Source organism: Lepidothrix coronata, unplaced genomic scaffold (assembly GCF_001604755.1).
Source record: "Lepidothrix coronata isolate B3197 unplaced genomic scaffold, Lepidothrix_coronata-1.0 Scaffold65, whole genome shotgun sequence".
NCBI lineage: Eukaryota > Metazoa > Chordata > Aves > Passeriformes > Pipridae > Lepidothrix > Lepidothrix coronata.
In genome coordinates, this window is record NW_016690245.1 from 3,214,697 (window position 1) to 3,242,621 (window position 27,925).

At 41.0% G+C, this 27,925-nt stretch overlaps 1 long non-coding RNA gene across 1 annotated transcript; it reads right to left on the reverse strand.

The window, feature by feature from the left end:
* Positions 1 to 16,372: 16,372 nt before the first annotated feature.
* On the reverse strand, positions 16,373 to 27,008 carry LOC108498855. The gene is made up of 3 exons (XR_001875330.1): positions 26,890 to 27,008; positions 26,386 to 26,537; positions 16,373 to 16,384 (listed from the first exon to the last, which is right to left on the reverse strand). It is a non-coding gene; the product is annotated as an uncharacterized LOC108498855 (long non-coding RNA).
* Between the last annotated feature and the right edge of the window lie 917 nt (positions 27,009 to 27,925).

Genomic DNA, 27,925 nt, shown 5'->3' on the forward strand with positions numbered 1-27,925 from the left:
AAAGATATAAAAGTCTCAAGAGCTAAAAAGTAGAGTCAGTGATTTCTTTCATTAGGTTCTATATTTGGCAAAACAAAATGTCTCAACACTCTTTTGTAGCCATCTGTATGTGTGTGTGTATGATGTTATTATATTTATAGCAGATACAGTCTTATCATTTAGCTACAGACAGAATTCTACCTGCTCAGAGCTACAGGGTTTAAGAATGCACTCCGACAATATTGACGTAGCCAACGCCATAACATCCTGCAATCTACACAGAAACTGAGACTTTGTGCACACCAAAGCTGAACAAAAAAACTTCCTTCATGCTCCCCTAAACCAGGAGAGAGTGTTTAAAGAAAAATACTGGTATGGGAGAATATCCTTTAGATTCCCAATACATATCCGTCAGTTCTATCTCAGGAGAAGATGGTGAATGCTTTTGTGTCTAGTGATACAGAAATCTGTGACTATCACATCAGCATGTAGAATATACAGAAAGGAAGACAACTTCTTATTAGAACAGCTGCTTATGTAGATAGTAAGCAGAGAGAATCTTGTCTCATATTATTCCCATTCTCAGTGATAATAAACTAACTGCTGGTTTGGCTGATGAACAGTTTAAGGTACTTCATATTTGCTGAAGAAAACCTAAACAGAATACACATTCTATTACGTTTCCCATCCTTTTTACCTTAGTGCTTTTCTCCTTCACAAATGGAAGTCTGTTTCCACATATCACAGCACATTTTGATGGCACATGAAGAAAAAAAAAAGACAATTTACTGCACAGGTAAACATCAGAATACATGGTCTGAAGCTCACAAACCAATTTCATCTCTCTCTCTTTAAGCAGGACTAGAAAAGCCAAGCCCTTCTTGAAAAGCAAGGCTTGTTTTTGTCCCTTATCCAGAAGGATTTAAGTGTTCCCCATCCTCATTTGACTCCATCATACCACCAAATATTCGATAACATCACACTTGCCTACATCACATGCTTCAGCCTGTTGCAAACATCTGTCTCATGAGAAACATCCAGCTGCTGAACTGGTTCCCACAATGTCTAAAGCTAAAGTTCAGCACTCTGTAAGAAAATTGAGAAAAAAAATAACATCTGTTTTATGCAGCCAGGCAAGACCAAACACCTATCAATGGTATCTTAAATACTCTCCCTTTATGAACATCAGATTGTTAGGTTATGTTAGATACTACTGTATAATGGATCCTCAGATGATCCTAAGTGCAATCACATAGCACCTACAGGATGGACAAGGGATCAGACCCAGCCAGCACAGGTTTAGGAAGGGCAGGTCCTGTCTGACCAACCTGATCTCCTTTTATGATCAGGTGACCTGCTCGATGGATGAGGGGACAGCTGTGGATGTGATCTATCCGGACTTCAGCAAAGCCTTTGACACCATGTCCCACAGCATACTCCTGAAAAAGCTGGCAGCCCATGGCTTGGACAGGGGCACTCTCTGCAGGGTTAGGAACTGGCTGGAGGGCCAAGCCCAGAGAGTGGTGGTGAACAGTGCTGCATCCAGTTGGGATCCGGTCACTAGTGGTGTCCCCCAGGGATCAGTGTTGGGCCCAGTTCTGTTTAATATCTTTATCGACGATTTAGATGAGGAGGTTGAGTAAATTTGCAGTAAATTTGCAGATGACACTAAGTTGAGGGGGAGTGTTGATCTAAGGCAGAAGGGCTCTGCAGAGGGACCTGGACAGACTGGAGAGTTGGGCTGATTCCAATGGGATGAGGTTCAAGAATGCCAAGTGCTGGGTCCTCCGCTTTGGCCACAACAACTCCATGCAGTGCTACAGGCTGGGAACAAAGTGGTTGGAGAGCAGCCAGGCAGAAAGGGACCTGGGAGTTTGGATTGACAGGAAGCTGGTCAGCAGTGTGCCCAGGTGGCCAAGAAGGCCAATGGCATCCTGGCCTGTATCAGGAACAGTGTGGCCANGGACCTGGGAAACTACAGGCCTGTCAGCCTGACTTCAGTGCCTGGCAAGGTTATGGAGCAGATCATCCTCAGTGCAATCACATAGCACCTACAGGATGGACAAGGGATCAGACCCAGCCAGCACAGGTTTAGGAAGGGCAGGTCCTGTCTGACCAACCTGATCTCCTTTTATGATCAGGTGACCTGCTCGATGGATGAGGGGACAGCTGTGGATGTGATCTATCCGGACTTCAGCAAAGCCTTTGACACCATGTCCCACAGCATACTCCTGAAAAAGCTGGCAGCCCATGGCTTGGACAGGGGCACTCTCTGCAGGGTTAGGAACTGGCTGGAGGGCCAAGCCCAGAGAGTGGTGGTGAACAGTGCTGCATCCAGTTGGGATCCGGTCACTAGTGGTGTCCCCCAGGGATCAGTGTTGGGCCCAGTTCTGTTTAATATCTTTATCGACGATTTAGATGAGGAGGTTGAGTAAATTTGCAGTAAATTTGCAGATGACACTAAGTTGAGGGGGAGTGTTGATCTAAGGCAGAAGGGCTCTGCAGAGGGACCTGGACAGACTGGAGAGTTGGGCTGATTCCAATGGGATGAGGTTCAAGAATGCCAAGTGCTGGGTCCTCCGCTTTGGCCACAACAACTCCATGCAGTGCTACAGGCTGGGAACAAAGTGGTTGGAGAGCAGCCAGGCAGAAAGGGACCTGGGAGTTTGGATTGACAGGAAGCTGGTCAGCAGTGTGCCCAGGTGGCCAAGAAGGCCAATGGCATCCTGGCCTGTATCAGGAACAGTGTGGCCAACAGGACCAGGGCAGTGATTCTTCCCCTGTACTCAGCGCTGGTGAGGCCACACCTTGAGTACTGTGTCCAGTTCTGGACCCCTCAGTTCAGGAAGGATATTGAGGTGCTGGAGCAGGTCCAGAGAAGAGCAACAAGGCTGGTGAAGGGACTTGAGCACAAGTCCTGTGAGGAGAGGCTGAGGGAGCTGGGGTTGTTCAGCCTGGAGAAGAGGAGGCTCAGGGGAGACCTCCTCACTCTCTACAACTCCCTGAAAGGAGGTTGTAGCCAGGTGGGGGTTGGTCTCTTCTCCCAGCCAGCTATCAGTAAGACAAGAGGGCATGGTCTTAAGCTCTGCCAGGGGAGGTTTAGGTTAGATATTAGGAAGAAATTCTTTACAGAAAGGGTAATCAGGCATTGGAATGGGCTGCCCAGGGAAGTGGTGGATTCTCTGTCCCTGGAGGTTTTTAACATGAGACTGGATGTGGCACTTAGTGCCATGGTCTTGTAACCATGGCGGTAGTAGACCAAGGGTTGGACTTGATGATCTCAGAGGTCCCTTCCAACCTAGTTGATTCTATGATTCTATGAAACACTGGGAACAGTGGCCTGTGAAGAAGAACAGCCCTTTACAGCACTGTACCAAGTTTGGTGATGTATTGCAGCATGTAGAGGCCACTGCTCCTTCTCATCCTGCCTCATTATGGCATCTTCTGCCCAAAGATGTGTGTGGTGTGTGCCAGCATATTTGCACTATGATAAAAGGAAAGTCAGGACAAAAAAATGAGTGCCCTGGAGAAGCCAGATGAGAAGCTCTGACCGAGGTCTGAACTGTATATTGTGGGTAACTTGTTATGATCCTGTGTTTATTGCTTGCTTCAGTCCTACAGCTCTCAGGCCACTAGGCTGACCTCCATAACACTTTAAAAATACTGTTTTCCAAAGGCTGAATTTAGGTTATTGTCATAGAAAAAATGGCTGTGGTTTATAGTCTTGTCAAATTAATTTCAGGTTCACTAAACATGACATGAAATCTGTATAGTACAGCCTCAGCAGTGAATAAAAACGCTCATTCAGGCCAGTCATATATAAATATTGGTAATATAAAATTCTGGCAATTGTAAGAGTATTGCATTCACAGAAGCTTTGCACTTTCTGTCTAGTGATAAAACATCAGTCTGTATATAGTTCCATTTTGTCATTTGCTTGTGGAGTACTTTCTTCCCACAATAAAATTAAAATTTAAAAGACTTTCACTTTTGGGGAAAAGAGCATCATTGAAGAGAAATTCTCCCTGGCAAATTAATAGATAAGGTCTGCCATGCTAACTCAAAAGCAAGCAAAAGGTAAAAATTGAATCTCTTTATCACAGTTGAGTCATTTTTCTAAACTGGGGAAGTAATATAGGATGGAATATATAGGACAGATTCTCTTACAGAAAGTGATTTTAAACTTTAAAAGATCCATAGCTAATATTGGGAATGGTTATAAATGACAGTCTTCTCTTTTAGATTATGTTGCATTTATTACATTCTACTGGGACTTTATGGAGACTCTCAAAGAATTAAAGTTATATTTATGATAAAAACATGGAGCTGCTTCTAAATAGCATTTTCATCATATTAACTGTTGCCTAGATAACAGGCGTATCTCCTCGAGCACCTCTATTCTGGTTTAGTACTACAGCTTGCAAATTAATACAGTCATTATAAGATGGCAAAGCTATATCACTTACCATTTCATTATTGTTCAAGTCAAAATCCATATTTTTTCAGTTTTCCCTAGGGTTAAAAACTGGATAGGGAAATGTTATCATCTTGCAGAATAATCTCTCAAGACTCACTCTCTTTGGTGTTAAGAGGAGCCGTTAATCATATTACAATAATTTTCATATTAATAGGTCCTGTGTAAAGACAGAGTTAATACACTCCTTCTACATTCAATCCTCCAACAGTTTTTTATATATACATGTGTTTATATATATATGTATATATATATATTTAAATCTGCTCAGAACTAGATTAGCACAAAAGATATCACGTCCTACTCAGTATATGAATCAGGGTCAAATCAACAGCAAAGCCTTAAATTTTTAATCAAATGGCAATCTGTCATCCCTAAGAGAGTTAGGTAATGTTTAAGTGAATAACATGAATACATACCATTTTTTAATGGAAAATAGATGGGAAAACTTACTGCAGCAAAGGAAAACACTCCATAGAATATCTAGCAGATACTTTAGTTCTTACATGAGAAGCTGCGATACTATAGCATGCGTATCACTCTAAACCAAAAATCATCTTTAGACCTGAATTTTATTTTCTGAGGGATTAATACACCCTTTTTTTTTGTGATCTTCTCACATACTGTCATTTTCTGAAAGCTTCTCATATAACATTGTCCATTTAATAATGTAATGTTATTTAAACTCAGAGCATTTTCTGATATTTTTCCTTTTTTTCCAATTTGCTCACCTGAGTAATGTGGTCTGTTCAGAAGAATTTGAATGTGAGTTTAAGGAGCTGGCCAAGGCGTGAGATATTTGCCTAATTTTCAGCAGCCTGAATGTGAGAGAAAGGTGGGTCAGGTCTGCAGAGACATGTAGGAGACCCGGCTCTGCTCTGCCCCTGCTCTGCCCCTGCCCTGCCGTGGCTCGGTGGGAAGCCGCTCCGCGTGGGAGCTCCAGCGCTGTGCTGGTGTCGCGGTTAATAAGCCCCACGGAGAACAGACTTGAGACCTGGAGTGCAATGCTGACTTAATGTGGCAGTTTGTCTCCTGGAGCTGGTCGGCTTAGCCTATGGAGGAGCCCCCTGCCACTTCTTCAGCAGTGTGGGAAGATGCTCCCTTGGTAAACCTTCACTTTCTGTCAGCATCGGCTCTCCTTTTGCTAAGCCCTGTTACCTTAATGATGCCATCTCTCTCAACATCCTTCATTATTCTCCCCTCTGTCATTCCCAGGGGGTCTGATTAAAATCAGTGGAAAGCTGTCTTGGATTTTACTGGCTTTAGTAGTCTGGCTCTGCTCCTTAATTTGCCTTTCTCGTCTGTTTTTAACTGCTTTCTGTTTAGACTCACTTCTGCTGTGTTCTAAACATCACTCCTCTTCTTCCACTTTTGTGTACTTTTATTCCTATTCCTGACCTGCTCGACAACTGTTAAATGACTTAGGCAGTGAGTAAAATGCAGATTAAAGAAATGCTTTCAGCTTTGAGCTAAAATGTGTTGACAGGACTCACAAGAGGCCTAGAGGAGACATGGGAGAGTGGCATCATTTTGGGAGAAGAAAGGCTGAAAAAAATGATTCTCATCAGATCTGAGGTCTCACCATGATTTTTTGGCAGTACTCCTGGCTGCCTTAATGAGGTCATGAGTCCACTAGCAGTGTGTAGAAACAGTTTTAATTGGTGATAATTTTAACACTTGTTTAACAAAATGTAAGGCAGCTGGAATTGGGTTCCATCCGCACTATACTGGTGTAAATCAAAAGTAATGTTATTCAAACTTATGTTCTTGAATAGCAGCACTTTAACAGAAATCAGATAATAACGCGCTCCTGAATTTCAGATGTTATACTGTATTTCCATTTATAACCTGACATAATTCCCACACAGCATATGGTATTAATCTGGTGTAAACACCATGTTATGATGATACTCAAACACATACAGCTGACATTAAAATGTCTTCAAGTACAATATTTCCAAAAGCAATTATGTCTATATGATTGGTAGTTAGCTTGTTGTGTGAATTTTTATTTCTTATTCATATGTACATGAAGGTACACAGGATGAAACTTTATGTATAAAAAAGGTGGTATTTTCACTGTTTGCAAAAAAGTAAGAAAAAAATCAAGATGGTCTACTTATTTTGGCCTGTCAGGCTTTCATAAGGAAATCTCATCTTCATGTGAACACAGTATTTTTACAGTGTTGGAATTTCCTTTTTTTTTTGCATTAGAGGGTGGATGTGTAGATTAATGCAAGGAATATAGTGACACAAATGTAACACTGATGACATTTTTGAAAGAGAAAATTAGCTCCAAAGTAAGTATTTAGGGAAATTTTGCAATTCTCAGCAAAGGTAATACCCTCTTGATGTGTGTATGCCCCAGACATCAATCTCTGCTGATAACCAAACATTTTTCAATGTTCTCTGATGAGAGGGGTGAGACACCAGCACCCCTTGTCCAGGTAGATGAATGTGTGAAATCCTTAAAAGAAATGCCTAACATTGGAGTTGAGCCAATCATTTTGTTAAAAGGAGATAAATAAAAGAATGTCTTTTGGAAAGTAAATGCTTATGGATAGTAATATTTTTGCTTGAACACTTGCCAGTAGGACCAGATTCACCACTAGCATCAACTTTTCTAGTGCCATTGAGTTAACACCAGTTTGAGATAAATTCATTTATTAGGATGAAGTGTAGCTTTTTCATAGATTGCTTCTGGGTTCACCTGCTACCCACACTTTCAAAATTTTTAGCCTTTCCTAGCCCCTTTTTTTCTTCCTGAGGATCCTTTCTTTAGACAAACAAAATAAGGGAAGCTCAGTTTCACATTCTCATAACAGAAAGGAACTGCTTAACAACCAACTCTGCATTTGTTAGCTTCAGTATAAATGACTTTATTTTTATTATTTTATATTTGCACTACAGTGAATAACAGTAGGTTAGGCTTATGATGGCATTGTAAAGTGAGCATTTGCAGCCCATCCCTATTATCTAATACAATATCTTAGTTTTTAAAAAAGAGACAAATAAAAACAATGCAATGGGGCAAGTGTAAATTCAGAATAACTCAGCTGAAAATTTACACCAATGTGACTAAGAATTGAATTTAGCCCAGTTGGTTGAATTCCTTTTAATGGTTTGTGCACGTTCAAGCATCCACCAGAGATTAGATGGAAACCAGCAGACTTGCCGTTATCTGCGATCCAAGCAGGACGCGAGGGGTGAAAGGGTAACACATTATCACGCTGTGCCACCTGGCCCATCCAACACAATTTGAGCAACCATAATTGTATTGATTACTTCTTGTGCTCATGACTAATGACCTCTAGCTGCAACCTTGCATTTTCTAAATCTTTTATAGTCTGATTTAATAATAAGATTTGATTAAAAATTGCCATTAGCCAATGCCAATGATTAGTCAGCAAGACTCAATGCCGCCAAGTTTCCAATGAGTTTCATTATTCTGGAATTAAAAAGCACAGAGAACTTCTCTGGGTTAATAATACAATGATTCTGTCTCAATCAGGAATGAAAGAAAACAACTCTAATATACAAATGCAGCAAAATGTATGGCTATTACTAGTAGCCATATTTTACAGGGACGTGTTTGAAGAATTAAAGGGACTTTGTCACAGATGGTGGGGACAGTTTGCTTTTACTTTTTACATTTGATTGGAAAGCCAGTGTCAGATGGTGTGTGAGGGGGCATTTTCCTAAAGACAGCCATTTCCTTTTGTGCAACAAGAACATGGGGTTTATTCAGATTCTTCATGAGCATCCCTGCCACAACAAAACAATGCAAAGTGTATGTCAGCAAAAATAAATTGTGATGCCTTTAGGAAATGACAAGGATTTTGTCCAGGTTATTTACCTGCTGAAAATATATTAACCTATAGTTGTTTTTTTTTTTTTTTAATTAGGACTTAATATTTAAACAGAAGGACATATTGTCACATCTTCCAGAAAACAAAAAAGTATGCTATCTTCTTTCAAGAAGGTAAAATATTTAAACATACTAATTTTTAGACATGTAGCTAAAGCCTGCTGAAAAGTGTTTGGCTAAGGATAGACTTATATCCTTATGCACATATCTAAGCACATATCTGCTGAATCCGAATGGAGGGCTTGGTGTTTCTGAACTTGGGGTGCACTAGAGGAGATACTTTATGGGGTAAACATCTGCTGCAGGATGTGATGTTCCCTCAGATCCCATTGAAGCTGACTGAAGGACTGGGTGATATTGAAGTCAATGAGAGCTAAGAGCACTCAGCACCTTTCACGTTCAGATCTCTAAATAATAAAAGACCCTTGAGACACAGTAAAAGCATTTCCTCCATGTCACGCAGAAGCAGGAAAGCTGTCCTGCCTCACTGCAGAAAACAAACTATGTCCCAAATGTGAGTCCTGTAAGATTTTTAGGGTATTTGAAGAAATGCCTCTTTTAAATACTGCGTACATAAAATCTTGTATTGGGTTTGCATGGCAAGGTTTTGGTAGTGTGGGATACTACTGGGGTGGCTTCTGTGAGAAGCTGCCAGAAGCTTCCCTCCTGTCCAACAGAGCCAGTGCCAGAGGGCTTCAAGACTGACCCACTGCTGGCCAAGTCTGAGCCCTTTTGTGATGGTGGTGGAGCCTCAGGGATGACATAGTGAAGAAGTGGGAAAAAAAATCTCACCAAACTGGGATGCAGCAGCTGCTGGAGAGAGGAGTGAGAATCTGTGAGAGAAACAACCTAGCATATGCCAAGGTCAGTGCACAAGGAGGGGAAGGACGTGCTTCAGGTGCCAGAGCTGAGTGAGGCAGGGTGTGCCCCTGGAGCCTATGGAGGATTCATGGTGGAGTGGAGATCCATCTGCAGCCCAGAGAACAAGGGGGGTGTCCAAAGAAGGGTGTGACCCCATGGGAAGTCTGCGCTGGAGCAGACTCCTCTCAGGACCTGTGTCCCTATAAAGAGAGCAGCCCACACTGAAGCAGGTTTGTTGGCAGGACTTGTGACCCTGAGGGGGACCTACACTGGAGCAGCCTGTTCCTGAAGGACTGCACCCCATGGGAGGCACCCACACTGGAGCAGTTCATAAAGAACTGTACCCCATGGGAAGGACTCACGTTGGAGGAGTTTGTGGGGACTGACTCCTGTGGGAGCAGACCACATGCTGGAGCAGGTGAAGAGTATGAGGAGTCCTGACCCTGAGGAGGAAGGAGCGGCAGAGGCAGCGTGTGATGAACTGACTGTAGCCCCCATTCCCTGTCCCCTTACACTGCTGGGACAGAGCAGGGAAAGAAATCAAGAGAGAAGCTGATCCTGGGATTGAGAGATGGTTGGGGGGAGGGGTTTTAAGATATGGCTTTATTTGTCCCTGGTTTGATTTGTAATAAATTAAATTTATTACTCCAAGTGGAGTCTGTTTTGCCCATGATGGTAACTGGCGAGTGATCTTGCCATGCACTTATCTTGACCCATGAGCCATTCATATTCATTATACTTTCTCTCCCCTGCCCAGCTGAGGAGGGCAGTGATAAAGCATTTTTGGTGGGCACCTGGCATCAAGCCAGGGTCAACCCACCACAAATCCTTTGTCACCTTCAGGAATATAATTTTTAAATCTTCTTTGTTAATAAAGTTTGCTTTTGGCAAGTGTTGTTTTCCCGGCTTATTATAAGTGTCTTTAAAATGTTTCCATTAATTAAGGCTGCTTTTATGGGCTACATCCATTTAGTAAAATTACAGAAAGAAGTGCTGCCGACACATCTGCCATTGACTTCTGTTTGCCTGAACATTTTATATGCCTGAACATTTTATACCCCTGTGAATAGCACAGTGGGGAGAGAAAGCCTGCAAAAGAGAATGATAGAAAATGGTGAATTCTGTCCAGCAAAATATGGAGGTTAGGAGAGACTCAGGTGATTACGTACTCACGTTTTCCAGGATTTCATGAGGAGAGCGGAAAGTTGGTTAAACTCCAGTTACAATAGAATAGCTCTCTTAAAACATACTAATTGAAATACTCAGAAAATAAGAATGTATAAAATGTGAGTTTGAATATACGAGGTTGTGTTTTGTTGGAGTCGGCACAGAGGTTGATCTGATCATCTCAGTATTAACTTACGGAGGTTTTTATACACCCTCAGCTGAAAGCATTACTAGCCAGATTATAATTATAATTACCTTGGCTTCATCTCAGTGTTTATCTGCCATGACACCCACCCAGCCACCTGCCTGCTATTAATTCATTCAACACTAACTTCATCTTTTTTCCTTTTATCTTGTTTTTTTCCTGTTATCCTTACTTTAAAAAATGTGTCTGTTATTAGAAACAAACTAACACAATATTTGTTTGCCCATGACATCATGTGTTCCTTTGTTTAAAAAAAAGAGAAAAGAACCAACCCAGAATTCTTCAGATTATAAAAATAACCTGTTTGTATTTTACAGTGAAAACTGGAAAGATCTGGCATTTGACTCAAAAACTCAGAACAGCTGATAATCTTCTTTAAATTCAATCTTTTTTATTTTTCATCCTTAATACTGCCAGATATTCAAATAAGAGGAAATTCATGACATGGGGCAATAAGCACGATACACAGCTGGTTTGTAGGATTCCACTGTGGGTGCAATTCTGTACAAGTCCTGGATATTTGTTGCTGTTGTTGCTCTTGAGGTGCTGAAGTTTTTTATTTGCTCTGACAGAACATTGAACATTAAACTCTCCTGTAAAATGATGCTTTAAAAAATGGCAAAACAGGAAAAACTTGAAAGAACAGCCATTTCCAGAGTGCTTAAAGCCTCAGAAAGGCTTAACACTGCATTCTGATATGCTGTTTATGGGACAGAAAGCACTTCTTCCCAGTATGCCAGAGACTGTGAACTGGTGCTGTTAAGTGGATGTCCTTTTAGATGTTTGGTGCGTGGTAGATTGAAGAACACACTGTAATGTGTCAGAGGAAGCTAATTATAATAATGGCTTGGGGTCAGGTAAGTGCTTCACTATTTATCTGACCCAACCACTCTTATTATACTCCTTATGTCAACACATTTTTACAGAGTGAAAATTAGCAACTAATTAATTTAATTTCAGGAGTTAATGCCGTCATAAAGGAAAAAAAGCAAGGTTTATATTGAATAGTGATGTTTCTAGAAGAAAGCATTATAAACATGGAAGTGAAGAGTCTTTAAAAGCAGCTTTGAACTGAATGATGTAAAGGTCTGATTCTGCAATCATTCATCAAGCCTCGGTTTATCAAACTGTGTTTAAGTATCTGGTCAAGTCTTGTTCAAATTGAAAGCATGTGTTTAAATGCTTTCTGCACTGGGGTCTTAAACCCTTCTCAAGCAACATTTCTGACTTTGCTGAGCCTGCTTCCCTGGGGAAATGTGTCAGGGTGAAGGCCTAATTGCCTGTATTCGCCTCTCTTCTTATGATGTTGATGTTCCTTTTTCCAGTGGCTCTCTGTCAGTTAAAAGTTTGGAAATGTAAGGATGTTAAGACATGTTACCCAGACCTCTGCAGAGGTTTTGGGTGCACAGTTCAAGCAAGCAAATGAATAAAGGGGAATTTCTGAGGTGTATTATTGCTTGTTATATTTTTCAGCTCCCCAAAGTATGCAAGCTGCTGTGTAGCATTGGTTCCTGACCTGTTTCAGCCAATGGATTCGTCCTTTAGCATAATTCACAGATACAACAGCACCTTGTGTATACAGAGATGATAATTCTTTGCATTTTTACAGTCCTTTTAATGTGAACAATTTAAGTACTTTAGGACTTACCGGGGCTGGAGAATTTCCCATCTTTTCTACTTTCTATCTTTTTTTTTTTCTGCTATTGCCTTTCCCATCTTTCCTCCCCTCTGTCCTTTTATTCTTAAGGGAGGTCAGTACTAGAGAAGCTAAGGCAACTTTGCCCATGTTCTGGATGATTTCTTTGCATTCATGCCAAGCTCTGTGAGTGGATGAAACCTTCTCTTCCCCCGAAGGCCAGACGAGAGCCCCAGTGTGTCCCAGCTGGATCCCCAATCTGAGTGACTGAAGGTCCAGGGCTCCAAAGCATGCTGTAGGCTGCAGCTGCTGAACAGTTTTATACAGTTTAAGTAGCTAGCCCCAGGAGATGCAAAAAATCTGTGGCAGAGCTTAGGAAACAACCCAGATGTCTTAGCTGTTCTTCCTCAGAGTTAGACATTAAACAGCTTTCACTGTCAATGTACAATCAATGATTGCTGGGATTTTTATGTCACCTTTTAAAATTATGGACCACTGCATGCAGGAATCTTTATTTTTAGACTTATTTTTTCTAATGATAAATTCAGGAAATATTTTAATAGTGTGTAATTATCAGAACACAGCTATCGGTCTAAAACTTTTATCCAGCCCTGTACTGATTTGGCACCGTGTGGCTAGCCTGGCTCTGTCTTCAAAGTCATCTTTTGTGTCAGATAGATAACAACTGCTGCAAGGGAAGTGTGTACAGCTACAGCTTTCACCAAGTCTTTGACAGCTCTGAGGCTGGGGACTGAGGGGGCAGTGCATAGGTCTTATGATCTTCCTCATCTTGTTGAAAAAGGTCAGAGAAGTCATCAAATTGACTGCAGAACATTCCCTAAGAGCAATGCACCTTTTGTACTGTGGAGCTGCTACTATTTTTGAAGTTCTGGTCCACGCGGAAGACAAATCTTTCTTTAGCATCAGAAATCAATGCATCAGAAATGCCCTCAGGGGACAGGAAGAGGTTTCCTCTTCAGTGCAGTATTTCAACAAAATATTCTAAATTAGAGTAATGTAAAACAGGCAAGAAAATCCATTGCTTGATTTTGTTTCTTCTTTCCAAAAGCAAGTCAAGGACAAACTAAGGCATGGAGATCCTTGACTGTAGTCAACAAATTTATTTTTTCTTATGAAGAGGTAATCATAAGAAAAAGATTGTTGTACTGGGTGCTTGTGGGTTCTTTCTACATTACAAAACTCATTAGGTTATAATGGGCTGGGAAAGATGGTGGTGTAGGGACAGGAGAGAATACCATGGACCATGTGTTTTAGCAGAGAGTTTTGAATGTGCCCCATGTCCTCTGCTTCTACCCCGTGAGCCTTGCACAAAATCTGTGCCTGTAAAATGATCAACCTGTGCAAAGTATAAAGGATTTTATAGAGTATAAAATACCCTTGTTCAAGTAGTTAGTATCTGCAAAACAGTCACCTGCCTAACAGACAAATATCCCATTATACACTTGATAGGGATAGAAAATGGCCCTTCATTTCACATACGGGAGTTACAAATGGAAAAGCTTCTAAAAAACGTACAGTCACATGTGTCCACAGAGTATTTTCTTCTGCACTCTCAGAAAATGTTTTTGAATCACAAACATTTTCCTGTTCACTTGTGCCCTATCGAAACATCGGCCCTCATCTGCTATGGCTCCAAATGTTATTATGGGTAGGTCACCTTATCAGTCAACTGTTTTTTTAATAAAATAACTTTTATTTACCCTTTTTTTCGGTTTCTTGTATTGTGAGCTTCTGGGAAGCATGGACTTTTTCTTGTCATGGTATTGGAAGACATACCAGATGCACAGTCTAGTATGAACTTTCAGGCATGACCAGAATAGAAATGAATAATAGTGCATAATTGTTAGCCATTGTTTTAGCTGTGGGAAAATGTACAGGAAAAAATCATGCTAAACTGACATGTTAAAGCACTGGAAATTGACCCAGACTAAGTTCTCAAAAATCAAGATAAGCCAAGGCTGTTGCTAGTTACTTCTTAATTAACTAAATGAAGCATATACAGCTGATAAAATCTAACTTTTTGCAAGGTAAATAAGTCCAGACTTTTATGGATGACATAAAGTGAATGTTGTCTGGAAGATATTAATTAACCAAGGGAAGCTAACTGTAGAGGCTATGGTCCAGAAAGTTGGTGGATTTAATGGCACAGAGGATTGTGTAATAAAGTGAGTGGAGCTGATAAAAGAAAAGTAACATTTCTTCAATGTGAATATGTTTTATCAAACCAGCAGCAAATTGTATGGACTTTTATTGTTTCTGGTCTACATTTGCCAAGGTCTGTCTAATGCTAGTAGGTTTACCGATTCATTTTCAGAACAGTAGAACTGGTTTACTGTTCCTCACGAGCTGAAGGATAGATAAGTAAAATGTAGTTGGATGCCTACTGTGCATGTGGGAAGGTGAAGAAAAGCATTTGTGGAACAACAAAATCCCTGGCATGTCTAATACATGTCTTTTCTCCTATTTGTGATTATATGGTTAAACAAGAAAAATGGAAACCCTTACCTTTGCAGCCGTGGTTCATTCCCACCGACAGTTCTCCTTGCAGTTTTGAAACATCTTCCTACTGTGGCATGTTGAGGAGAAGGGAAGGAGGAAGGGTGGAAGGAGGGAAGGAGGGATGGAGGGAAGGAAGGAAGGAGGGAAGGAAGGAGTTCTTGGAGATTGAAAAGGAGAAAACTGGTAATGTGGTCAAGAGCAAAGTTACATGCATACGCTCTGTTGTCACTTCAGAGCCATGTGTGCTCTTTGGTCAGACTGTGAGGGGGTTGGTGGCTTCCCCTGTACTGGCTGTCTTTTAGAAACCCCCATGGTATCCAGGAGCAATATGAGACAAGCTGTTTCTCCAGGGTATAGATGCTATAGTAATTATTTCTAGCTCTTTTTGCTTCCTTCATGGTCACAGAACTCCTGGTTCTGTGCAGAGGGTGCAACATTTTAACTTCCTTTTCTGGTTTTGTTGACTGTAAGGTAAGCCAGTAGGAGAGCCAGGACCAGAAACAACATCCCATGAATTTCATCACCACGACCTTCAGTGTCTCTAATTCTTCCCAGGCTGAGGTGCTGGTCCATGCTTCCTCATATGGACCAGGTCATGTTTCAGATCAAGAAGGGTCTGGACCCTGGAGTCTTCAGTACTTCCAGTTATCTAGTGCCTCATGTCTCATGGAAAAAAAGATAGTTTGGCATATCGTCATGTAACAACCCATTTTGTCTCCAAATACAATGAAAAAGGACTGGAAAAAGCTCAAGAAGATCAAGCAAACTCAGAATATGGGCTAATGATCACCAATAGATGTGGTGTGCTTAGTGTTTGGGATACATCTTTGTATCTTTAGATACAAAGGTTTTACAATAAATATTCCCTTAAACAGGCATATAGGTACTGAGATAGTAGAGAAAACAATGAAAATTAATTAATTAATTTTCTAATCAACTAATTTAATTAAAATTATCTTTTTAAAATCTCCCTCCCCTATTATACCTTCCCCTGTAAATGGACAGTACCTGACTGAATTTGAGGATTATGAAGAAGCTTAAAAGTACATTCTGCATTGAATGACAAAAGGTTTGTATGATTTTCTAGCTGAAATATGCAGAGCTGTGGAACGGTTAAGTGAATGTTGAAATATTTCCCCAGTTCTTACCTGGGAAGTTTTGTACCTAGGCTGTCAAACAATCATTTAAAATCATATGTTATCCTTTTGGTGGCAAAGTGGGAGCTAATTTAGCTTAAGTTTTGCATCACACAAATAGGAGTGTTATGCGTTCAAAAAAATAAAAGGAGAAAATGGTAACACTTCAGCATTTGAAAACTGTGTATGGCTGTTTGTCTTTTGCAACTCCATAGCTGTTCTACTACCTGTAATTGGGGTGCTAAGATGAATACTTGTTTTAAATGGGGTGGATAAACATTGATGACAATTTTATAATATTTTGAAAAAGTAGAGAGACTGTTTTAGTCACTATAGCAGGGCAGATTTAGGATTTGCTACTGAAGTTTTACCATGCACATGAATAACTGCTCTTTTGGTGTGATTTTGTTAGTGTTTAGGTCTGATAACCCTAATATTTACAGTTTCAGAGCCTGTCTGGGATACATTATTTTTACACTGGAACATACACAACTTCTTGAATAAATCTTGACCACAGGCATAAGAGGTGCTCTTCAGACTGTCAACAGCTAGTGTCCAGTTTAGCAGCTGTGGTTCCTGTTTCCCACTGAGTGAACATCCCAGGATGCCACAGCAGTAAGTAATGACGCCTCACCAAATCCTTTAAAGGTAGATGTTCTAGATACTGTGACATCTGAAGTTCTGCTACAGGCTACCTGAATATGGTCATATTTCCCTCCTCAATACAAATGGAAGTGAGCCTACATCAGAACTGTGGTATTGGAACTGTCATATTTAAAAGAATTTTTTGAAAAGACTCTACAAATATGACTAACTATATTTTGACATGAAGAACTAAAACCATAGAAATTTCTTATTCAGTTTTCATCAGTTATTTCTCCAAACTACTGATTTAAGAAGAAAATGTTATCCTTCTTTGCTCTCCTTAGCCTCTGAGGAATTCATATTAAATTTTACTTAATAGCTGAAGCACCAGTGCAAATGTGAATTTTGTCCCTGCATCTATTAGGATATAAATACCTGTCCTTTCTTCCTACTAGAGGTCACTCTATTTTAAAAGAGGCAATGGTAAATGGTATCCAAGGTACCATGAGTGGAAGACTCAACCTAAGTGTAGAAAAGTCTTATAGTCCTGCTTTCAATAAAGGATAATTTTCTGATATTTTTGTAGTGAAGCTGAAAATGAAAGAATTGTGCCTCTGCTGTTGGAACAGAAGCTACACTCAGAGCAGAATACAGCTCACAGACAGGTGCTGACTACACAAACAAGTCTATTTCTTCTTGCTTCAGCCTCTTCTTATCGTCTTAGCTGGAGGTAAAAAAGGAACTGTAAAATACTTGCAGAAAATTAGAAGAGCTTCCAAATTCATGTATCTCAAGGTATCTTGACCAGATAAATGGACTATCACTGTAGCCCAAATTTTGTTTGGGTGAAAGATCAAATTACAGGTCATAGGTGAGTTTTCCAATGGGATTTCTTCGTGAGCCCACTTTACGTTCTTTGAAAGGTGAGATGTTTTGGGTGACGATGTTATTTCTCCTTTAAGCAAAATAATCCTATTCTGTACTTTTAAATCTCTGTTTCTTAGTGAAATTCTTGAATGCGTATTAATTCTCTTGCTTCTCTCAGAGACGAAGGTGATCTTGTTCGTTGAACCTGAAACAATACTTCTAGTAACTGTGAGTGTCTGAGGAATATCAACTGAGATAGGTATATAAGGACAGGTATATGTCTCTTATTAGGACAGCTGACTTAGCAAAAGACGATTGGGCTTTTAGCAACAAATCAGATCATCGTGTCTTAGGCCATGACTGGAACTTCTGGCTGTTGTAACTCTGCATCCCAGTTCATGATGCAATTGGATTATTTGGGTACTGCCGTGATTTCATTGTGGTACAGAGAGGGCCTCCCCTTCAGAGATTGAAGAGCTCTTGACATTAACCACTTTATTCTAAGGCCAAGGGCTCTGTAAGCTCCGTGGGGCTGTCCTGCCAACTGGCTTTGCCTTTTTTCCCCCTAAGCACTTCTATAAAGCACAGATCATCTCCTCAGACTCCGGTGCTGACACCGTTGACTTCTTGGTGGTGTTTGTAGACACTTTCTTATTCTTTATTACAAGGCATGTAACCATTATCTCTATTGTTTTCCAAACTCCTTTAAGAGTTACTATAAGCGTTGTGTGAATTCAGCATTATTTTTTGATCCAGGACTGACTACATTTATGTCTACAATTTTATACAAGAAACTCAGGTCACTATTACATTTCACATTGACCTCCATGTTGCTTTCTGATGATCCACAATTAGTTTGACTAAGATACCTGCCCATGACTAATAAATATCATTAATCTGTCAGCCCTTAGGAGTTTTGTCTCCTTAACCGATCAATTATTTCCTTGTTAAGAAAATCTAAATGCTTTAAAATTTTTTAAAAATGTAAATAAAATAAAAACTTTTTGTCCTTTCAGATGGTGTAGCCATCAACTATTAGCAAACACATTATCCCTCAAAAACACAAGAGTTATGCTTTAATTATCAACACACATTTAAAAATAATTGGGACTGAAATGTCCTCCTTAGTTCATACCTTGAGGGATACAACTGCAGCTTGACCTCACCACGTCTTTTTCTATATTGAGATAGTTTTGATGTTTTAATAGGCACAATATTACAACTTCACACTGTGGCATAATATTTTGCCTTCAAACTCATACACATAGGCAACACAAGGTACTGTTTGTTATCTTCCACATGTAAGAACAAGTGCAATGTAAGATAAAACTGGAAGCAAAAGGCTTAGGTAGTAAAACATGTTTTCTTCCTTCTGTTTTTTTCTTGATGAAGTTACAGAAAAAATATACAAGTTGTTTGTTTGTTAGGTTTCCAAGCTTCCAATATGTACAGTAGAGAAAAAATAAATAAATCAAATTTCTGACAGGTGCAGAAAGAGAGAGCTCTGAGGCAAACTCTGGCTCCCCAGGGTATTTCAAGAATTTTCCTCTTTCCAGACCCAAAAGAAAGTTCAGTCTCTATGTCCAAGAAAATAAAACAGTTCTGGTGACTTGCCAGATATCAGGGCTCATCTTAGAGATTTTGTGTGATTCATGTAGCTGAAATTCAGATTTTTTTTTTACCATAGATAATGGATTGAAAATAACTGCCTGAAAAAATTCCAGTTCAGCCAAGCTGCTTAAATATGTGTGAGTCATGTGAATGTATGTGGGATGTGATGCAGTAATGGAGACGAGGTGAATCTGATATTCACCTGCATGAGAAATAGTCACAGCAGTACCATAATGGATGGCTTGGCCATCTCTTGCCCACCTGTACCCATACAAGAAATGCTAGGTTTGGTGATGGCAAGTTGTGTTAACATGTCCCTTGTTGGTAGTTTGTGCTGGGAAGGGATGTGCTGTTGACTTGGAGTGGTAGTAGAATCTTCACTACAGTTTGATGGAGCCCACTCAACTCCAGTTGTCTGCCCCTGTACGTGCAGCATGATTCACGGACCTTCCAGGTGCCCATCCTAATCCCATTTGCCTCAACCAATATCCTAGTAAGGCCATAATTGTGCTCACTGTGTTTTAAAACTCAGTTTTTAGGAGGCATTCCTGGTTCTATCACAAAGTCTTATAAATTAAATTGAAATCAGTCACATTTATGACTGGTTGTTAAAAAGCTGTAAGTGTTATGAATTTATGACACTGTGCTCATGTTCAGCTGTTCACTGCTTCTGCTTCTAGGTCTTTTTGTCCTATGTGGGATAAAATTTATATTTTTGGTGAGATCATTATAAATCTTTTATGTACCACAAGTGCAATTTTAAATGTTTGCAGGCATGGAGAAATGTGCCTGTGAGATATCAACTATATTTCATGGGTTATTGCTTCATAGAGTTGAAAAAAAAAGTGCTTTGCAACTAGTATACACTCACACACCTTCTTAAGTTTACATGTTTGACCTTTAAAAGCTGGTAGGCAGCATGAAACGTGCAACTTAGGAAATAAAATGCTACATGGTTCATATTGTATTTGGATGTCAGTTTGCCATGTTAATTTTCTTTCTTTAGCAAAAACTACATTCTCAGACTTGCCCTTGCCTAGTCCTTTAAGGCTTCTTGCTGATTCCAATGACAATTGGACAAGTTCCTCAGGAGTGAGTGTAGCTTATGTACACCTCTGCATAAGTCAGTGATGAAACAGGGGCCAGCAACAATGAATGCGTGGCTCATGACTTATGCAAGTCTATTGCTGAGTTCTGTAGCCTTCAAACTGGGCTTCCCTATCAGAGTTGTTAGAGATTATGTATTCAAAGGCACAGAGAAATATAGTTTTTAAAAAAAGATTTTATTTTCCTGATGGAAAGGTGGATGGGATGGAAAGATACTACTAGAACTGTGTGACCCTTTAATAGATGACAATAAGTTTTTGGTGTGGCATTAACTTAAGAGAGCACTTGGAAAAAATATACTCTAATGGAAAGCACAGTATTTTGAGAGCTGTGAAGCCTGGAGTTTCCTGGCTTTGTAGTGGGACTACCAGGACAAATAGCTTAGTTTCTCTGTGGCTTACCTAGGCATTGATTTACCACAGGAAGAGAGGCTGGAGAAGCTTTCTATCCCGGCTCTGTTTGCCCCTAATTGTCAATTACCCATGGCATACTATGCCAGGTGTGAGCGCTTTCCACTTCCTGGCCTGTGACCATTTACAACATCAAACAGAGCTGGGAAGAGTCATCCTGTAGAACACATCTCCACAGTCTTGGGGACATGTCTCTGAGACATGATTGATTGTGAGCATCTACCGAATGCATCTACATTGGCTCCATCCTGTTATTCACCTCACTTGCCCATTTTGGACAAAAAATCTGCTTAAGACTGAGACTGATCCTCACTGTATGTTACTGCTTTTGGTATCCATTGCAAACAGAAAGAGTGAAGATATATTTCCAAGGTCTTATGACCATGATGAACTGGGAATGCTAAAGTATCAACTAGCTCCAGGGAATATTTTTTCATATTTGACCAATGAATATTTGGTAATTCTCTTATTGCTTTCCTTTGTTTAACAATGTATGTAATATCTTTAGCTTTTGTGATCTTTTTACCTCAGGCTTTATGTTTTGTATTTGAGTGATTAAGAAGCACATATACCATTGTCTCTGTCCCCCGATTTGGGTAAATGAAATTTTGATGAAGAGATGTCAAGATGGCAGTGAGAATGTTACCTCCATCAACACTAGCACAAATGTTTTAATGCACGTGTGTCCTTTGAACATTTTAACAAGCACAACATAACTACTGAATATTCACAAAGCACAAAGTAAATGCATTCATGATTTCTATTTTAACAAATAGGCACAACGTTTTTAATGGAACATTCATCCAACTTCGAAGTATGCATCAAAACACATTTGGATTGTTTATGATTGATGTGGTCATCCTCTTATGGTTCCCGTGGGCTAGATAGAAATAGAAATGTAGGGCAGGAGTCTCCATTATTGTGCAGCTGCTTTTCTCTGCACTGTCAGCACAAACTCACATGAAAGCTGGAGGATCTGGCTCAGCATAAATGTAATTCTGAAATGATGAGCTGCTGTGAGGCACCTACATTCTTCTTCCTTGGTGTTGTTGAGATAACATCAAAGGGGTGCTTGTCCAAAGGGAGAAGGCAATAGGCAAGGCAATGTAGTGTCTCAGTCACTCATTCATGTTGACTGTTGGTTGTGATTTTGGTTCACAGTGTGTTACGGCCAAGCAGTAACTGGAGCAGCTTCTGAGCATTTCTGATAGAATGGAAAGCAAATGGCTCTCTCACAAAGCAGCACCAACTTAACTCAGATATAGCCTACCAGTAGGTGAGGTTTAAATATTTTGAGGCCATAGGTCTCTATTCTAAAAAGCAGGAAGGTGTCTGAAGGCTCATAATAAGCACCCAGTATTACTTTCCAATAGGGTTTGTGACTGCAGGCACACATTTCTGAAAAATGACAAAGCTTAAGCAATTCATTCAACTATACCTGATTTCTAGTAGTGACACAGGAGCCTAATTCTCCCTTTTTGGTGAAGCTCAGATTCTTATTACTTGCTTTTCAAAGTGGAGCTTTTCTATGGGACTTAGACTGCTAATGAGCTTAGAAGGGTCTGAAACTGTTGACCTCTAGACTGAAGGCTGTTTATATCTTTCTGTAGCTGTGATAGGTGCTGTCTGCAAATGTCCAGATCCCAGGATCTGTTCACTTTCTATTTTGTGAATAGTTATATGCAGGTCAAAATTAAAAACTGGATCTATTTTTGAAGTTAAGGAAGAATGGAAGAAAGAAGCAGTGTTGCAATACTTGAGCAGAAGACATCAGTCTGATATTACTGGATGTACGTCTCACTAACTTAAATGTGTCTAAGGGAAATGGATATTGAAGAGGTTTTTGTGCTCCGGGACTCTGAATATCTTGCATTAATTAATTTTGTCTCTTCATAGTTCTCATTCTCAGTAGAATCTGAGTCCTTAACTAAAAAGTAATTAGGCTTTTAATGTGCCTCTGAAAATTTAAACAAACACACAGGCAACTGCTGCTTTCCTTAATCAGAGTAACTCCATTTATTTATTCTTTTTTTTTGTTTTGTTTTTGATATAGTCTTTTAATCCTTCTGGCATTCTCCAAGACAAGCTAGCTACTGTCTGTGTACCTGAGGGATTGTGCAATGCAGACAGAGTTTGCTTCAGCTTTCTTTCACTTCTGAAAAAAATCACCATACACTTAATCTAACAAGTGAAACATTTGATTACATGTTACCTACACAGTACTGGTTTTTTTCTTATTAAGGCTGAGAAGGAAATAAATGCAGAAATGTGTCTGCTAAATTTCCAAGTTAGCAATCTGTTGAAGGAAACTCTGATCCTGAGAGGTGCAAGTGCTGGACTCTTGGGCTTAGGGTCTCATGTGCCTTTCAAAGGTTTCTCAGCCTCACCTCACTGATCCAAAATATATTTCAGTACTTAGGAAAAATCAAAACAAGCAAAATGTTTTATGTCACACAGTGTGATACAGAGCAAAGAGAAGAAAGAGAGAAAGAGAAAAACCCATGTTATTTCTGTACTTTGGTCGTTAATTGCAATTCTCCTGTGACTTGCCTTTTAGAGTTAACCTTTCCCTGGGTGTCTCCAGCACTTAATGTAGCAATAGAAATGTTACTGTTTAAATAATAGCCATGTAACTAGTAGTTAACATAGCAATTGCCTCTCTAGACCGTCATTTAACAATCTGCGCACTGATCCTCATGGACACTAAGTCCCTCACTGTTGTCTTGCTTTACTTGAAGGACAATTGCAGGTTTTGTTTCTCAACTAGCTTGTGAGGACTGTGCCACTATACATCTCATATAGTTAAAAAAAGTGTCAGGAAAAAATATACTGCAAAATGGAGAGATTTATCAGTTATATCAGCTGAGGTGCAGCCTCTCTGCCTGGAAGACAAATCACTCTGTGCACTTCTCTTGTCTTCAGGCACTGCTGGAGAGATTTTAGCTAACTGGACTAAAAAGGAAAGAAAAAACCCAACTCAACCCTGTTTTGCTGTTTACCTTTAAACTACAAATCAGCATCTTTTGCCTAAAAAACAGTGCCAAATGCCTTCAGCACAATCCTCAGCCTAAGCCATCAGGTTAAAGCCACAGTACCACAGAGCAGAAATAGACTGCTCCTCTGAAAGGGCTTCTGAGACATTAGTTCAGCCCTGAGCATATCTAAAATTAATTGCGAGAGAGATATATAATTGTCTGTGCCACATGTATTTGTGTATACACATATGCATGTAAAAATTGCTGTAGTTTATCTCATTCACACACACACAAATATATATATGTATGTATGTGAGTTTGTTTCAGGAATTGAAAAAACCAATGGCGCCAACATGCAAGACAGAAATAGACCATCTTCCTGTCTCAAGTAGAATAAATTAGTGCTGAATGCTGAGGTTAATGTTCACTCTGAATTGGGGCCTGCACAGCTGGGATTCTCAGTGCTGTTTGATCTGCCCTTTCAAGCTCTGATGATCCCACTAAATTGCATTTAATGGACACAGGGCTAAAGTACAAAAAAATGAGAGGGCTTGTTATAAAACAATAGAGACAACTTAGCTCACATGCACACCTGTTCTTTGTACTTCATGAATGACTTTGTCCTGATGTGGAGGGAAAGATTTCATGAAGCACTCCCCTGGCATTGTTTGCTTGAATTTCAGAAGTGCAACTGCCATTTTTCTGTAATCAGATTTACAGTCACTACAGCCATGGATGAATTTCATGGCAAGTGTTTGTACTCGGCTAGTCACATCAGAACAGGATGTGACACATCTGCACACTCCATTGGTAGAAAGAAAACTACTCTGAACAATTATTAGCAAGACATATTTAAGGGAGCCAGCTTAGAAAGATACCCTCCTTGATCTGCTGCTTGTCAACAGAGTGGTTTTCACGAGTGAAGTGGAGATTGGTGCCTGTCTTGGCCACAGCAATCACGAAGTTTAAAATCTCTGTTGACAGGAGAAAAAGTGCCAGCAAAACCTTAGCTCTGGACATGAGGAGAGCAGACTTCAGGCTGCTCAGGGAGTTAATAAGTAAGGTCCCTTGGAAAAATGTTTTTGCAGGTGTTGAGGTCCATCAGTGCTGGTCACTTGTCAAATATCGCCTCCTAAGGGCACAGGAGCAGGCAGTTCCCAAGTGATGGAGGTCAAGAAGGGGAGGCAGAAGGCCAACTTGGCTTAGCAGGGATCTTCTCCTGGATATAAGGAGAAAAAGGAAGGTATATGCCCAGTGGAAGCAAGGTCAAGTGATGTGGGAAGAATACAGAGATTCTGCTTGCTGTTGTAGGAAGAAAATTCATGTGGCCAAAACTCAATTGGAGTTGAAGATGGCCAGAGATGTGGGGGATAATAAAAAGAATTTCTTCAAATATATTAATGGCAATAGGTGGTATAGAAATACCATTGGCCCATTACAGGATGAGATGGTCACTTCACAAAGAGGGACAGAGACAAGGCAGAGGTGTTTAATGCTTTCTTTGCTTCTGTCTTCAACACACATGATGGACCAAGGGGATCTCAGTGCCCTGAGTTGGAGGACCATGACTGCAAGAATGATCAGCTCCCAGTCAACCCTGAAATTGTGTGGAATCTGCTGCTCCAGCTGGATCCCTACAAATCTATTGAGTCTGATGGGATTCATCCCAGAATCTTCAAAGAGCTAACTGATGCCATCACACAACCCCTCGTGATGATTTTTGAGCGGTTTTGGGAATCCAGAGAGGTCCCTGCTGACTGGAAGCTGGTGAATGTTGTCCCAATTTTCAAGAAGGGCAAGAAGAAGGACCCCAGAAACCGCAGACCTGTCAGTCTCAATGCCCGGTAAAGTTATGGAGATTATTCTGGGAGGTACTGGAAAACATCTGAACAACAACACAGTCATTGGTCACAGCCAAGGCGGCTTCATGAGAGGAAAGTTCTACTTATCAAACCTGATTTTCTTTTATGACACGGTAACCCACCTAGCTCATCAAGGGAAGCCAGTTGATGTCATCTTTTTTGATTTCAGTAAAGCTTTTGATACTGTCTCTCACAGGATCCTTCTGGACACATCATGTGGTGGGTGAGCAACTGAGGGTAACAGTGAAGGGGGTGACATCAGACCGGAGACCTGTCACTAGTGGGGTTCCACAGGGCTCCATCTTAGGCCCTGTGCTCTTCAGCATCTTAATAAGTGAATGCAGGACTGGAAGGGATACTAAGCAAGTTTGCAGATGACCCTAAACTGGGAGGAGCTGTTGACTCCCTTGAAGACAGGGAGGCCCTGCAGAGAGACCTCGACAAATTAGAGGACTGGACAATCACCAACCATAGGACATTCAACAAGGGAAAGTGCCAGATTCTGCACCTGGGATGGGGCAACTCTGGATGTACGTACAGACTAGGGAATGAGATGCTGGAAAGCAGTGCTGGGAAAAGGGACCTGGGGGTCCTGATCAATGATGCGTTAAATATGAGTCAGCAGTGCCCTGGCAGCCAGGAGGGCCAACCATGTCCTGGGGGGCATCAGGTAAAGCATCACCAGCTGGTCGAGGGAGGGAGTTGTCCCTCCCTGCTCTGCACTGGGGCAGCCTCACCTTGAATATTGTGTGCAGTTTTGGGCACTACAATGTAAGAAAGATATCGAGCTATTAGAGAGCATTCTGTGGCAGTTTGAGCCACATTAGAAATCTAAAATCCAATTTCCAGGCTTCCCCCACCCCTTTCCACAATTTATCTCAACCCCGAAGAGAAAACTTTCAGGCCAGAGGCTTCTATAGGGGAAGGGGGAAGTATTTACATTTATTTACACAAATAAATATACTGTACAAACTAAAAGCAACTATATATATATATATATATATATATTACACTTCTATCAGTCCCTTCAAAGCTTCTCCTTTTAACTTTAGTCCAGGAAAAGCCTTTCAAGGCTGATAGGTAACCAGTCTCTCTCTCATGGGAGTGTTCGGGGACCCGAACGCTCCCCCCTCACCAAGCTCCAGCTGTTTGTGGAAGTCCTTCCTTCCTCACGAAGTCCAAGAAGGTAGCTCTGAGTCCTTTCTCCTCGGTCCTGTGTCATTTCTGCTTTGTGATCTCTCACTCTTGGTCTCATATCTCAGTTCTGTAGGCTGCTGTAGTGTAGCTTATCAACGTACGCGTCCTCCAAGTCAGTTTTCGGCTGCCCCCGGTCAAACTTCAGCAGGGCAACTCCCAAGCCTCTCTCTCTCTGGCTCTTCTCCAATTTCACCTGGGATTCTTTTCCCTAGCACCGAGCTGCTTCGTTATCAGCACGTCCACTTGGCTCTGCTTCAATGTTGAGCCTTGCACCACTCCCACTAAACAGTGAGAGGGAAAAACAGCCCCCTTCTGCAGCCTGGCTGCAAAGGGTGGGGGAGAAGAAGAAGGCCTGGCCGCAAGGCCTGCCTCTCTCTCTCTCTCCCGCTTACCAGTTGTTTGTGAGTCGCGTCCCTCACAAATACTCACTCCAATGCTGTCTCTAACTCTGGCCTTGGCAGAGTTGGGGGCCGCAGGGCTCCCCTCTCCCCCCGGAGGGGGGGGAAGAAGGAGCCCAGCCACCCCCTGGCCTTCTACACCTACAGGCAGCAGACACCAACAGAAACTGCCCACAGCTTCTGGTGGCTGTGTATATATGATTTTTAGCAGAAGTGAACAAGACGAGTGGTGATTGGCTCTCCAGGGAACACTGCCCTGGCACCCAATTACCTCTGAGCCCCCCCGACTCTCAGGGGGGGCCAGTCTTAACCCATGACACATCCAAAGGAGGGCAACAAAGATGGTGAAGAGCCTTGAGAGGAAGCTGTATGAGGAGCAGCTGAGGTCACTTGATCTGTTCAGCCTGGAAAAGAGGAGACTGAAGGGAAGCCTCATTACAGTCTACAGCTCCCTTGTGAGGGGAAGAGGAGAGACAGACACTGATATCTTCTCTGTGGTGACCAGTGACAGGACCCGAGAGAATGGCCTGAAGTTGTGTCAAGGGAGGTTTTGGTTGGATATTATAGAGAGTGGTTGGGTTCTGGAAGAGGCTCCCCAGGGAAGGGGTCACAGCATCAAGCCTGGCAGAGTTCAAGAAGCATCTGAATGATACTCCTGGGCACATAGTGCAGCTCTTGGAGTTGATCCTGTGCAGGGCCAGCAGTTAGACTTGACGATCCTTGTGAGTCCCTTTCAAGTTGGCATATTCTGTGATTATGTGATTCTGTGAATTAGATTGACCGATTTCACCCATGCAGGCTACTGAAGGCTTACACAACTGCTGTAACTCTATGGAAACACTCTCCAAACATTTCGTGTCCTGCAAGATAGCACTCAAAATTTATCCCAGCTGAAAACCAGCAATTTTTTATCGGTGCTCTTTTTGACGGGGATATTCATGATAGGGGGAGGTGCAAACTGAAAAATATATCCTTTAATTTCTTTGAAGAATCTAGTAGATTTTACTAGACGTTTGTTTCCAAATAAACATGACAAATTTTTATTTTTTTTTCTGAAATGATTGATG